Below are 15,999 nucleotides of genomic sequence, written 5' to 3'. Positions count from 1 at the left end.
TTTTTTTTTTTTCCCGACTGAGAGCATTATCTAAATTAAAAAACTATATAATTAGTTAAATAATACACATGTTATAATTATTTATCATACTTGTTTATTCATTAGAATAGTATAAATGTATGACAATATGTACACATCATATCCTTATATTTTTATGTCATATTTTTATAGTTTTGGATGTTTCTCTTTCACCTAAACTAGTAACATATATATAAATCCTCAATAAATGTTAAATCCCAGATGTAATAAAATAAGACATTAGTCATAGTACCCATAAAGTTAAGAAGTGGTTTTATTTTTAATTTTAATCCAAAATTAAGAAGTATACGAGAGAAATATTGTCATTATTCCCAAGCAGGGACCATAAATTAACAACGAAACAAAAAATAAACAAACAAACTACCTGTCCCAAAAGCATTATTTGGACCTGGGATTAGCTTATAAGATGTATAATACATATTTTATAATTTATAAAATATTTTAAATGTGTCACAATTTGTACATATCATATATTAAAATCCTCAATAAATCTTGAATGCCAGAGATGATAAATTAGGACATTAATGGTGGTAGCACCCTTATTAAGGAAACTAAGAAGTAATTTTTATTGAATTTGGGATTAGAATATTGGAGTTGACCATCATGGATTCACTTATTTTGTATTGTTTATTTTTATCATCTCACTGCATTTATTCACGATCTCACTTTTGCTTCTTCATTTGTGCTCTTGAAATATAGCTAGCAACTACTTCATCTCTTATCAATGGCCGTTTCAAACCCTGAGACCTCACTTTTGGACTACACCGTCGTGGACGGTGTCGTCGACTACGAAGGCCATCGGGTTTTAAGATCGGAATCAGGTGGTTGGAGGTCCGCGGGTTTTATCATAAGTAAGCACACGATAAGAAATCCTGACTTTGTGTATATAAAGTTTTAATATATATATATATATATATATATAAAAGATTAAAATGTTGTCAACAGGTGTTGAGATGGCGGAGAGGTTGGCTTATTACGGGACTAGTTTGAACCTCATTAGCTTTCTGACTGGACCGCTGGGACAATCCACTGCCACAGCGGCGGAGAACGTGAATGCGTGGTCGGGAACGGCGGCGTTGTTGCCTCTGTTAGGAGCCTTTGTGGCTGATTCTTTTCTAGGACGGTACCGGACCATTGTGTTGGCTTCTTTGCTCTATGTTATGGTATGTCCGTACATGCATGTCATGTGAGGATCACAATATGGTATGCACGACATCAATAGCCATTATTGTGTCATATGCAGTAGTTGATCATATTATTAGTAATAATTATATCATATCATATGAAATCCTGAATGTTGAATTTGAAACATAAGTGACAAAATACGTGCTTTCGACCTCTTAGCTTTGTCAAAGGATTAATTTTTAGGAGCTAGTTTTCATCCTTTCCTTTTCTATGCTGGTTTTGATGAGGCCAAACTTGAGCTTATATGACCTTTTTTTTTTTTTTTTTTTTTTTTTTTTTAATAAAATTAAAATTATTATTATTATTATTATTTACAAGGTTTGAGGTTGAAATAATCTGATTTTAAGACATTTCTTTGATATATATATATATATATACATATATAGCTGAGGATAAACTTCTTCACATGGAAAACCCATGTGCCTCTCTTATTATGTTACTTACTTTCTAACTTATTTTCGGTTTAAATTATATATATGCACCTCGCATTTGGACAGAATGTTATTGAAGAATTTCTTTAAAAAACTTTTCTCTGTAAAAAAAAAAATAATAATAAAAAAAAAAAGGAAAAAAAGTGTACGAATGATCTAGTTTTCCAAGAATATATATTGTTTACCTTATCGAGCGTTGTTATTTTTTGGGGGACATGAATTAATGCTTTCTAACTCATCAATGGATTACTCGAAAACATCAATGGATTCCAATTAAAAAAAAAAAAAAAAAAAAGTGAATGGATGATATTCATTGACTACGAAACGAAGTATGATATCGATTTAATAAAAGGACCACAAAGTCCACAAATATATTAATTATGAAGTTATACAACTCGTCATCATTTTTGTTTTGTTGGTCAACAACCACAACTAGATAATCTTAAAAAAACAAAAATTATAATTTGATGAAAACCCTTTCTTATTTTTTTAATTACTTACATATGAATGCATTAACATTAGTGACATCATTTTACAATATTATTTAGGGAAATTATCGTAAAGATCTCTGAAAATGACAAAAATATATTTAGACCTTTCACTTATATATTTATTTATTTTTTTGCCATTATTTAGACCTTACACTTTAAAAGGTTTAAAAAATTAATACTTAGCATTTTAGCTTTAACTTGAGTTAAAAAAAATATTATTCTCTCAAATGACAATGATTGATAATTAGTAATATTAACTCTCAAATCTTATCCCTGTGAAGATGTACGGTCTAATGACATTGTCCATTCTCTATTATATGTGAAGTTTTGATTTTGAATAATTTTAATAACAAAAAGTTAAAAGAAAAAAAGAAGAAGAAAAAACTAAATCTTGGCTCGATCAAGCCAGGAGCATTATTTTTTCTTTTTTAATTTTGACTAAGTTGATTTATAATAAGAGTAATTTTGTAAATCTCAAGGTGCTTAACGATATTTCCCCTATTTTTAATTACAGCTAATTATTTGTGGATTAAATTGGAATATTGAAATACAGGGACTTGGTTTATTGACACTGTCTGCTGTATTAGTACCTTCCAACAACAAGATCATCTCAACAAGTCCATCTCAATTTCAAGTAGTATTATTCTTCTTTTCTCTATATCTGGTGGCATTTGCACAAGGTGGACACAAACCTTGCGTTCAGGCATTTGGAGCCGATCAGTTCGATGGACAACATCCAGAAGAGGCTAAAGCTAAAAGCTCATTCTTCAATTGGTGGTATTTTGGTCTATGTGCAGCTGCATTAGCAACAAATTTCATTATCAGCTACATACAAGAGAATCTCAGTTGGGCTTTGGGTTTTGCAGTTCCTTGTATGGCAATGGTCATTGCTTTCACACTTTTCTTGGTTGGAAACAAAACATATAGGTATGCCAATATCGTACCAGATAAGGAAAGCCCATTTGTGAGAACTGGCAGAGTGTTTGTCGCAGCAATTAAGAACTGGAGAACACCCCCAGTGGTAGTAGCAACCGAGGAGCTCGACGATGAACTACTATTTCATTATCATGGTTCTGAGCAATTCAAGTAAGGGGATAGGCTTTACTAATAAAATCTAGCTTTTTCAGTTGGTTAATATTCTAAGTCATACCTCCTCTAATTAATTTTGATATTATAGGGTGCTGTTATTTCGTAATGTCTTGGCTTTTTGTTTTTTCTTTTTAATTGGGTGTGATATGCTTATTTGATCAAATGTTTGCTAGTGATGGTTAGAGTTTTTTAGGTATATTAAACAACTATATATTTGAAGGGAAAAAAAAAAAAAAAAAATCAAAACCATTTCAAGCTCTTTTTTATTTTTTCTTTCCCTTTTAAATTCGCATCTAATTCAAATGTTTAACAAACTCTGACACTAACTAACATTCGAAGTGAACAAAATACAAAAAATTAGGTTATAAAAATAAAAAAAGCAACCTAACAAGCGCCATATTATCTGCTTTCAGGTTTCTCAACAAAGCTTTGCTTGTACCAAATGGTTTAAAAGAAGGGAAAACGTACTGTAGCATAGCGGAAATCGAAGAAGCGAAAGCTGTACTTAGACTTGTTCTGATATGGGTGACATGCTTGGCATATGCTATTGTATTTGCACAATCTTCAACTTTCTTTACCAAGCAAGGCGCTAACATGAAAAGGACAATTGTGCCTGGTATTGAATTACCAGCTGCTGCACTTCAATCTTTGATTGCTCTTTCAATTGTTGTCTTCCTTCCCATATATGACCGAATCCTCGTTCCCATAGCAAGGATGTTCACCAGGAAACCATCTGGTTTCACAACGCTACAGAGAATAGGAATTGGAATGGTTTTATCTGCACTGTCAATGGTAGCTGCAGCTGTTGTTGAGATGAAAAGGCTCAAAACTGCTCAAGAATATGACCTGGTTGATATGCCAAGTGCCATTGTTCCGATGAACGTCTGGTGGTTGGCTCCTCAGTACCTTTTGTTTGGAATATCCGATGTTTTCACCATGGTTGGTCTGCAAGAGTTTTTCTATGGTCAGGTACCAAATGAACTGAGAAGCATAGGATTGGCCTTGTATCATAGTATTCTTGGAGTGGGGAGCTTTCTGAGTAGCTTTCTTATCTCTTTCATTGAGGAAGCAACTGGTGGGAAAGGCCAAGATAGCTGGTTTTCTAACAATTTAAACAGAGGACACCTTGATTACTTCTATTGGCTACTTGCAGGGCTTAGTGCAATAGTATTTGTTGCTTATTTGTATTTTGCAACATCTTACATTTATAAATTATGAGAGATACATTTGAAAAAAGAAAAAAATGCTATGCGTTGCTTGTAGGCTATGGTACTGTGGGCCCAATAATTTATAGGATGCCTTTTTACATGTAAACGTTACTGATGATAGGACTTTATGCCTATAATGCACATGCAAATTTACACTAGTAAAATTATATATAAAATAAAATGGAGCTTTATTTTCTTGATGCAGATGGTTTTATTTGCAATTACTAGACTGTCTTTTTTGGGGTACAATTTAGTAGCAAAATTATTATTTACTTGAACAATAATTTTTAATTTTGATCCTGAATTTTCTAGATAAAAAAAGAAAAAAAAAACTATACCTAAAATGGTTTTTGTTTTGGGGGGGGGGGGGGGTGAAGTTTACCGAAAAAATAAAATAAAAATCTATGGTTAGTAAGACAAATTTATGTACATTATTACAAGTTAATTCTGCAGAAAAATAAAACAATATATATATATATATATATATATATATATATATGTGCGTACATGATATTCTTACTTTATGATCTCATATTATATTGTGAATAGATGTGATATCCTAAAAGGGATTCCATGCAATCAAAGTAATGATTACATATAACCCTGTTACAAATATATGGCATCCCCATTGTACCAAGTGGATATAGTTTTTTCCTATAAGTATTTAATAGTATCTGTTTTTTTGAGAATAGGTATATTCTAATTTTCTTAAACAAATTATTTTTTGCTAATCCAAAATTAAGAGGTACTTACCAATATTGTCATTGTTTCCAAACAGAGGATTGAAAATTAACCACCAGACAAACGAAAAATTATTTAAAAAAAAAAAAACTATTTGGATTTAAAGAAGCATTTTTTCAATTAAAGGTTACAGAATCCCACAGTTATTGGAGTCGACAATCATGGTCCACGTTCTGTTTATCATAATTTATAAATTGCCCTGTCCAAGCCACATTCTAATATATTTATATATTTTATCACCAAAATACAAATTGGACAGCTCACAAAGTCTTTAGAAACCATCATTACAGATCACACCACAAAATATCAGATTTTCCCTACTCTTTTTGATCAAGTATATCGCACCTCCGTATTCCCAATGGATGTCTCCGACCCTGAAACCGCAGCGGAAAATGTGAACGCATGGTCCGGAACATCGGCTTTGCTGCCTCTTTTAGGAGCCTTTGTGGCTGATTCTTTTCTTGGTCGATTCCGGACCATTTTGTTGGCATCTCTGCTCTATGTTCTGGCCAGTCCCTTTTTCCTTTTTTCTGTCATTATAAGTCTAAAGAGGATTACTCTGCCAGTAGAACAAAATTTTATCTTATACTTTTTAGTTTTTTGTGTCTAATTGAGAGATTTAACCACCATGAACGTAACTTTTTGTCACGTTTTTTAAGTTGAGTGTATTAAATTGATTGGATAAGGCGCGCTCTCATTTACTACTCAAAACAATATTTTAATTTGTTGGTTGAGTGAAAGCGATTTGTTTGGGTAAAAATTTACTTGTTCAATAATTGGGTTATTGTGAGTCTCAATAGGTGGGTAAAACTGTAAAAGATTTCACCACACCTTTAAAAAATAAATAAATAAAAAATAAAAACACTATAAAAGAGAGTGTAAAACAGAGAATGAGCGGATATGGCACTTTGCCAGTCGCTCAAGTCAGTATTCGGCTTTACCTATTTATAGATGGCCTTGTTGGGCTTTTTATCGTTGGGTCTATCTAACTGCTTGGATTTATTGTAATTGGATAAAAGGTTTTCTTAATACGAAATGAAATATTACTATTTATAAAAAAAAATAATATTTGTGGTCATTAATAATTGGATAATTAATTTTCATGTCACATGCCAATTTAGTTGATTACCGTTAGAAAGATTTCCTATTCATATAAAAGTTTTTTAATATTAAAAAAATGCTATCAATTTATAATTATCAGCTAATTAAGAATGGTGATAAATAATAATAATTTATTAAAAATAGAAGCTAGCTTAGATATTAATTAAAACTAGTTAATTTCTGGATTAAATTCGGATACTGAAATACAGGTACTAAGTTTATTGACACTATCGGCCCTAATACTACCATCAGACGGTGTCTCTTTCCACCAAACCAACAATGCAATCGTCTCAAGTACAAGTCCTTCTCAATTTCAACTCCTATTATTCTTCTTTTCTCTATATCTAGTGGCAGTTGCACAAGGTGGTCACAAACCTTGTGCTCAAGCTTTCGGAGCCGATCAGTTCAATGGACAAGACCCAATGGAGTCCAAAGCCGAAAGCTCATTCTTCAATTGGTGGTATTTTGGTGTATGCGGAGGTGTATTGGCAACAAATTTGATCACAAGCTGCATACACGAAAACCTCAGTTGGGCTTTGGGATTTGGAGTTCCTTGTACTTCAATGGTCATTGCTTTGATTGTTTTCTTGCTTGGAACTACAACTTAGAGGTATACCGAAATAATTCCAGACAAGGAAAGCCCATTTGTGAGAATTGGTAGGGTGTTTATAGCAGCAGTTAGGAACTCACGTAGAACAACCCCAGAGGAGGAATTCCATAATCAACATTCTCAACAATTCAAGTAAGGGGACAATGAAGCTTCAATTTTATTTAGAGTTATTTGAACTTTTAGTCCCTTAATTTTAAGGCATGTGGCACTTATTCTTTTTTATTTATTTATTATTATTATTTTTTTATTGGCTGTTTTGTCCATAATTAAGGTATTTGTTGCATTTCTCTTATTTTGACCCTTTATTCGATCATTTTTGGCTATTAATAATATTTTTAAATGCATAATTTATTATGCCAATGTATTACATAAGAAAACGAAATGCAACAAGCACCATGGTTAAACAACAAAATGACTAACAAAAAGAAAAAAACATAGGGCAAGAAGTCTCAAACGGCCTATAGTGAAGAGACTAAAATTGCAAATTAACTCTTTTATTTATTTAACTTTTCAAATGATTTCTCAAATCAAAAGCTCTTGTTGATTTTGATACTAATTAATGATAATCTCAATCGCTATAGGTTTCTCAACAAAGCCTTGTTTGTTCCAAGTGGTTCGAAAGAAGGTGGTAAGAAGTACTGCAACATTGTAGAGGTTGAAGAAGCAAAAGCAGTGCTTAGACTTGTTCCGATATGGGGAACATGCTTGGCATATGCAATTGTGTTTGCATAGTGTTCAACTTCTTTTACCAAGCAAGGTGCTACCATGAAAAGAACAATCTTTCCAGGTTTTGAACTATTAGGAAACAAACCTCTTCCACATCTTAAGGGATTCACAGGTTCAAATCTTGATATTTTTTCCTTGTACATCCTCTCTGCTGTCTTTCTTTATGTAGAATATCTGTCAGTTGTACAGTTTCCTGGTACATCCTCTCTGCTGTCTTTCCTTATGTAAAATATCTGTCAGTTGTATAGCTTGTAAATCTCCATTGATGGAGGACCAATATTCTAGTTACCTTTTATTCTCTCTTTGTAACTATATATATATCAATACAATACTAGCAGTCTGAATTGTCTCTGGCTTTCAAATTCACTATATACATTGAAACTTCTTTGTGGTATCAGAGCTCAATTAGCTCCAACGAGTCCTTTTTGATCCCTCATTTTTTTTTTTCAATGGAAACTCCTAGATCCATCTCTACCAATATTCAAACACCAGTATCTTCTGTCCCTGTTCAGTCTCTAGACCAACCTGCATTAAGCTCTTTCAATGCTTCTCAACTTCCTATAAAATTAACCAGCAATAATTATTTCTCATGGAAAGCCCATATCGATGCTCTCTTATTTGGATAGAACCATATTGGTTTTTTGGATGGTACTAATCCTTGTCCTTCTCCTATCTTGACTAACAATGGTCAATGAGTCCTAAATCCCGGATATATCTTCTGGATGCATCAGGATAAACTTCTATTGCATGGTATTATCTTCTCTCTTTCTGATTCAATTGCTCCACTTGTGGAGTCCACCACCACCTTGCAAGAAGCATGGCAACGTCTTACCAAATTGTTTGTCAATGCCTCTGCATCTCGCATTCTTGGCCTGAAGGAGCAACTCATTGTCATTAGCCGTGGTACTCAACCAGTGAATGAGTATCATGCTAAAATCAGAAGTCTTGCTGATGAATTAGCCTTAATTGGATCGCCCGTTGGAAATGATGATCTAGTTATTTACTATCTCAATGGCATAGGGCCTGAGTTTAAAGAAATGTCTACAGCAGTCCGTGCTCGTGAAGCAATTATTACTTTTGAGGAACTCCATGACAAACTTATTGAATATGAAAATTTCCTTAAAAGTGAGGAAGTTAGATCTGGTTCTATGCCTCTCACTATCAATTCCACTCATACCTCTAAGTCACAGAATCATTCTCACCGGTAAAGGAATGGATATCAAAATCGTGGACCAAATGGCACTCTTAACAGCTCCTTATATGGCTTGAAACCTTCATCCAATGGTCAAAATTATGGTGGTCCACCATTTGGAAAACACCCTGTCATCTGCCAGTTTTATTCTCGGCTTGGTCACACTGCCAGACAATGTTACTCAGCCAAGAAAATTCTTCTTCAAGGCCACCATACCGTCAATCACATAACCACTTGTAACAATACCCAATCCCCTTAAAATTGGCTTGTTGATTCAGCCACATCACATCATGTGGCTTCCTCTCTTGATGCCCTCTCTTTTCATCACTCTTACAATGGTCCTGATGACATTGTACTTGGCGATGGTACTAGACTTCCTATCACTCACACGGGTTCCTCAACTCTCTCCACTCCTCATACTTCCTTCTCTCTTTCTAATGTTTTGTGTGGGCCTACCATTCAGAGAAATTTAATTTCTGTCTCTCAGTTTTGCAAGATAAATAATGCTTCCATTGAATTTTTTCCATCTTTTTTTGTTGTGAAGGATCTAGCTATGGGGGCACATCTAGTTCAAGGAAAGAGAAGGAATAACATATATGAATAGCCATCCATTAACAGGACTTCTTTCCAGCCCACTCTTGCTTGTGTCGGCATCTCCACCTCTTCTCATCAGTGGCATGCGAGACTTGGTCATCCTTCATCTAAAATCCTCAGCTTGTCTTGTCTTAAAATAATCTTCCTGTTAACTCTGGTCAATCTGCTTTTACATTTTGTGATTCATGTCAATGTAGTAAAAGTCATAAACTACCTTTTGGCATTTCTTCTCTCATAAGTCATCGTCCTTTAGATTTAATTTACACCGATGTATAGAGACCCTCTCCAATATGCTCAATGGATGGTTTTTCTTACTATGTTCTGTTTGTGGATCATTTCACCAAATATTCCTGGCTTTTCCTATGATAAACAAATATGATATTTTTTCTTTATTTCCTAAATTTAAATCCATGGTTGAAATTTTTTTTCAAACACCCATTGTTACATTTACTCTGATGGATGGAGGAGGTGAATATAAAGGTCTGAAATCATTTCTTGAATCTCACGGTATTCAACATTTAATCTCACCACCTTACACCCCTCAACATGTGGCTATCGCTAAACGTCATCATCGCCACATCGTTGAAACTAGTTTAACTCTCCTCCATTAAGCTTCTTTGCTTTTATCATTCTGGACCTTTGCTTTTCAAACCGCTGTCTACCTAATAAACCATTTTCCTACGTTCATTCTTTCCAACAATCTTCATATTATATGCTTCTTCGAAAGCCTCTAAATTACATCAAACTTCAAGTTTTTGGCTGCCTTTGCTATCCTTGGCTTTGACCATACAGTAAGCACAAATTAGAAGCTCGATCCTAGCCTTGTACCTTTCTTGGTTACTCTAGCCTTCATAATGCTTACATTTGTTTCGAACCCAGCACTCATAAAATTTTTTACTCTCGTCATGTTTAGTTCTTTGAAACTACATTCCCTTCTTTGCAAACATTTCGTGCATTTGACCACATCACCTCTTCAACTTATACTTCTTGGGCCCGAGCCTCTTCTTCTTTCCGAAACTGAGACATGTGCTCCCCCACCCTACCACATATTGTTCCTACTCCTTCTCCATCAGATGCCTCACTCACTCTGGTCACATCCACTGTCACTATCCTTCCTCCATCGGGTCCTCTTCATCCTTCCATTTCATCTTGTTCTCAGTAAGCAACCAAGATTTCTTCTTCTTCCCCCCCGTCCAGTTCTTTTGCTTCTCCTTCAGCTACGTTGTCCTCTTCACCATTCCTTCCTCCTCCCACTCCTTTTGTTTCTACACTTATTCCTTCCCCTTTAATGCCGATTAATACAGTTTCTCATATGGCTGACCATTTTGTATCTGCACCTATCTCTTCCTTGAACAGTGCTGCACCTGTGGTTGATTCTTCACCTGCACCTCAGCCCCATCGAACTCACCAAATGGTCACCCATTCACAAAACAACATTTTTAAGCCCAAATAGATTAATACTACTACCTCTCATCCTTTTCCTTTACCAATTGAACCTACCTCTGTCTTTCAAGCACTGAAAGAACCACTGTGGAAGGAGGCTATGTGTGATGAAGTGAATGCTTTGCTATGCAATGAAACGTGGGACCTTGTTCCTTGGGACCTAAATCATGACCTTGTGGGTTGTAAGTGGGTCTTTCATGTGAAACGTCATCCTGATGGTCAAGTTGATCCCTTCAAAGCTTGCCTTATCGCAAAAGGCTTTCATCAACGACCTGGTATCGACTATATCGATACCTTCACTCTAGTCATCAAACCCATTACTATTCGGGTAATATTATTCATTGCTTTAAACAATGACTGGCCTATTCGGCATCTTGACATGAACAATGCCTTCTTACATGGGAAACTTGCCGAAGAAGTCTACATGCTTCAACCACCTGGTTTTGTGGATGAATCACAACCCACTCATGTTTGTCGGCTTTGAAAGTCTTTATACAGCTTAAAACAGGCCTCTTGTGCTTGGTTTTCAGCCTTAAAGGGGTTCCTCTCCTCCTGTGATTTTGTTGCCTCCCAATCAGACTCCTTCCTTTTCATTTTCAACAAAGATGGTGTTAAAGCTTTCTTTTTAGTTTATGTTGATGATTTGTTGCTCACAGGTAATTCCAGCTCTTTCATCGACAGGTTCATTGTTGATTTGTCCAACCGCTTTTCCATTAAAGACTTGGGTGCTCTACATTTTTTCCTTGGCATTGAAGCTATCCCCATTCGTGATGGCCTCTTCTTGTCTCAACATAAATACATAAGAGATCTTCTGGCACGTTTTCACTAGTCTGGGGTAAAAGAAAATGTCACTCCCATGTCCACAACTACCAAACTTATCCTAAATGATGGTACCCCAGCAACTGATCCTACTTAGTACAGAAGTGTCATTGGTGCTATGCAATACCTTTCCTTAACACGACTTGACATTGCATTCCCAATCAACAAGCTTGCTCAATACATGCATGCTCCAACCCAAACCCACTAGACTGCTACCAAACGTCTGCTCTGTTATCTCAAACATACTATCCATTATGGCCTCACACTTTGCCGCAGCTCTTCATTCAATCTCCTTGCTTACTCTGATGCGGATTGGGCCGGGAATCGTGATGACTATTCTCCAACTTCTGCATATGTCATCCATCTTGGCAGTAATTCTATCTCTTGGAGCTCTAAAAAGCAGCGGTCCATTGCCCGTTCCTCCACTAAAGCCGAGTATCAAGCTATTGCACTCACTACTGCTGAACTCTCCTAGCTTCAAAACCTCCTGTCTGAACTTCTCATTTCTACTCCCAAGCCTCCTCGCCTACTTTGTGAAAATCTTGGAGCTAGTTACTTGTGTGCAAACCTGGTTTTTCATTCCAAAATGAAGCATATTGCCATTGATTACAATTTTGTTCGGACCAAGGTTGCCACCGGTGACTTATTTGTCTCACATGTTACCACTTAAGACCAGATAGCTGATCTCTTAACCAAGCCTCTTGCTAAACAACGGTTCACTTCTCTTCGGGCAAAGCTTGGTGTCTCCGATGGTGACTCAATCTTACGGGGGCATATTAGGCAACAAACCTCTTCCACATCTCAAGGGATTCATAGGCCCAAATCTTGATATCTTTTCCTTGTATATCCTCTCTGCTATCTTTTCTTATGTAGAATATCTGTCATCTGTATAGTTTCCTTGTACATCCTCTTTGCTGTTTTTCCTTATGTAGAATATCTGTCAGCTGTATAGCTTGTAAATCTCCATTGATGGAGGACCAATATTCTAGTTACCTTTTATTCTCTCTTTGTAACTATATATATATATATATCAATACAATACTAGCAGTCTGAATTGTCTCTGGCTTTCAAATTCACTATATACATTGAAACTTCTTTATGAACTACCTGCCGCTTCACTTTAATCATTCATCGCCGGTTCAGTTGTTCTCTTCATTCCAATTTATGACCAAATTCTCGTTCCCATAGCTCGAGTGTTCACCAGTCAACCATCTGGTATCACAATGTTGCAGAGAATAGGAACTGGAATTGTTTTATCTGCTCTATCCATGGTTATTTCAGCTGTTGTCGAGATGATCAGGTTGGAAATCGCTAGAGAATATGGCCTTGTTGATAGGCCAAGTGTAATGGTTCCGATGAGTGTTTGGTGGTTGCTTCCTCAATATGTAATGTTTGGAATAGGAGGTGTTTTCACCATGGTTGGTGTGCAAGGGTTTTTCTATGATCAGGTACCAAATGAATTAAGAAGCATAGGTCTCTCTCTTTACCTTAGTATTTTTGGAGTGGGAAGCTTTTTAAGTAGCTTTCTTAGCTATGCCATTGATGAAGCAACTGGTGGAGTTGGTCATGATAGTTGGTTTTCTAGTAATCTAAATAGAGGGCACCTTGATTACTTCTATTGGCTACTTGCTGTGCTTAGTGCAACTGGATTTGCTGCCTATTTGTATTTTGCAAGATCTTACATTTATAAAGTATGAAGATCTAATACAACTAGTCCTTTATCTTCTTACTGCTGTTACTAATTTAAGTTTGTAACTATACCCAATCCTCTTTTCAAGACAGCTTAATGATAAACAATAATTTTAAATTTGAATATGCAATTTCAAGATAATTAAAAGAAAGGAAAACTATCCTAATGCAATAACCAAGGGGAAATTGACCCAAAAAATTTTATGGTTAATGAACTAGATTTATAAAAACACAGATACAGATTTTGCCTTCGTTTTTATGTCCATATTTATGTCTGATTAATGATAGAATCTTATCTTATCTTACAAAGTAATTATTCTTTTTCACTTATATTTATTTTATTTATTTTATTATGATTTTAATTGAGAGGGTAACTATCACTATAGTCTCTTTATTTTGTTATTTTTTTAATATTGCCTTTCTATTATGAAAAATATCAATAAAATCGCATTACATTTTACTTTTATTTTAGTATATCAATATTTTTTAAAACTCTTAAAATAAAGTTAGAATTTGCTCATTTATTCTTCATTTACTTAAATTCTTTTATCCATTCTTTTTTTAAAAAAAAAATGAAAATTAATGAATGAAAATAATGTAATTATGCTCATAATTAACATTTTTTTTCAAACATATTAAATGTTGATAAATTTAACTCTTGAAGTTGTATTTGAATCTTTAAGAATTTTGATATATATAACTTGTTACTTTTTTTTTAATAAATTGGGGAGGGAGATTTTAGCAAGATTTAGTAATTTTAATAGAAGTATTTTTGTTAGTGTGTGTGTGTTTGTTTTTTTGTTTGATTTATTTTATTTCTTTTAATATCTTAGAAGTAAATTTTAAAAAAAGAAAAACTATAGAAGTGAAAAAATTTAAGTCAAAAGAAGGATAAATAGGTCAAATTTTAACTCTATCAATAAGAATTTTAAAACAGATGTTATATTAAAACGAAAGCAAAATGTAAAAGGACTGTACTTATATTTTTCATAATATGAATGTAATAATAAAAAAAAGATCAAATTAAGGCTGTTATAATGATATTTAACATTAAATGAATGAATAAATATCACTATAGTTCATTTGAAATGAGATAGAAAAAAGAAATAAAAAATCCAGATCCAATGAATGCTAATATAAACCAAATTGAGCGACATAAATAATGTAAAACTAAATTTAGTGAAGACTCTACATATATTATTGAATCTAAGGGATTTTTATCATAGGAGAAAAACTCATCAACCAGTCAAAATCTGGATTTCTTTATGCTTATCCTGTAATCAGCATAAGAAGGAACTTCAGCGTATGGTTCGGAACGGCATCGTTGCTGCCCTTGCTGGGGGCTTGTGATGCCACCGCATCAAATTATTATCTATTTTTATTTTTTTGTTTTTTTATTCCCGTGCATTTTTAATCAATGGTTCTCCAAAATGATAATTTTAACTTTATCTCATATATGTTTTTTCAGTTAAAAAAATAAAAAAAACTTTATCTCATATGTTATAATTTCCATATTTTATTTTCTATAAATTAACACGTAAATTGAAATACTCAATAAATGTTATTTTATGTTCCAGACCCACTAAAATTGTAGAGATTGATTAGTCTCCTTGATGAAATTAATTCTTTTTATCCAAAATTAAGAAATAATTTTTTTTTTGTTTTTTTTTTGGTACTGAAAAATTAAGACGTTTATACTTGATAATAAATATTGGCATTGCCAACAGAGAGGATAAAAAGTTAATATAGAGTAGTTCTATTTATGTTACAAATATTATTGGATATACTACATTTTACATATATATACCTACATCAAAATTTATTTTTCTACCTATACCTACATCAAAATTTATTTTCGCTACTTATACTAATAAATTCTACCCATTTTACCATTAATAAATTAAAAGAAATACACTAAAACCTCCAGTTTTCTTTCTTTGTTAGAAACAATTGTATTAAGCAACCAAAAACGACCCCTAGGTGGGGATTTCAAGGAGGCCACAACCTCTGTTCCTCATTAGCCAAAATTTCAGAAATCCCCTCTTTCTCATTCTTATATTATCATAACAGTACTATTCTTTCTCTCTCTCATTAACTCTCTGATCATGTGGGAATTACAAGGATGCCACTCTACGAGGTGGCCACTCAATCTTTAGGCAAATTGGGCATCGATTATTTGAATAAAAGTTTGGAAGGATATTCACTTTTTTGTGATTCTTGAAAGGTTCTTGATGGTTTAATTGGCAAAAAGTGGTTAGAAAGTGAATGTGAGAGAAAGAAGAGTATTGATCCGATAAAAGAACGATTGTTCTGATAAAATAAAAAAGTTTTCATTTAAAAAAAAAAAAATACAAACTCTATCAGCAATGTAAAAATACTCTCAAAGACTGAAATCATGAATTTTTATTTCCATTTTTAATTAAAATATGATGTGGACAATTTTAAATGACATATTAATATAATATTGAATGAGGGTATTGTAGTGTATCCAATATGTAAATTTTTTTCAAAAATATATATATATATATATATATATTTAAATACTTAGTTATTTATAACATTTTATTCAAAGATATTGCACGAATATTAAAAAAATATTAAAATTATATGTGTATCTAGCAATTGTTTGTAGTGTGAAGAG

The 15,999-nt window shown here is 33.7% G+C and overlaps 1 pseudogene; it reads left to right on the top strand.

Moving 5' to 3' along the window:
* The first annotated feature begins 741 nt into the window (after positions 1-741).
* LOC107434524 (uncharacterized) lies at positions 742-13,366 on the top strand (annotated as a pseudogene).
* Positions 13,367-15,999: the final 2,633 nt, after the last annotated feature.

Source organism: Ziziphus jujuba, chromosome 5 (genome assembly GCF_031755915.1).
Source record: "Ziziphus jujuba cultivar Dongzao chromosome 5, ASM3175591v1".
Classification (NCBI taxonomy): domain Eukaryota; kingdom Viridiplantae; phylum Streptophyta; class Magnoliopsida; order Rosales; family Rhamnaceae; genus Ziziphus; species Ziziphus jujuba.
The sequence above is the reverse complement of the archived record's forward strand: the minus strand, read 5'-3'. Positions and strand labels throughout refer to the sequence as shown.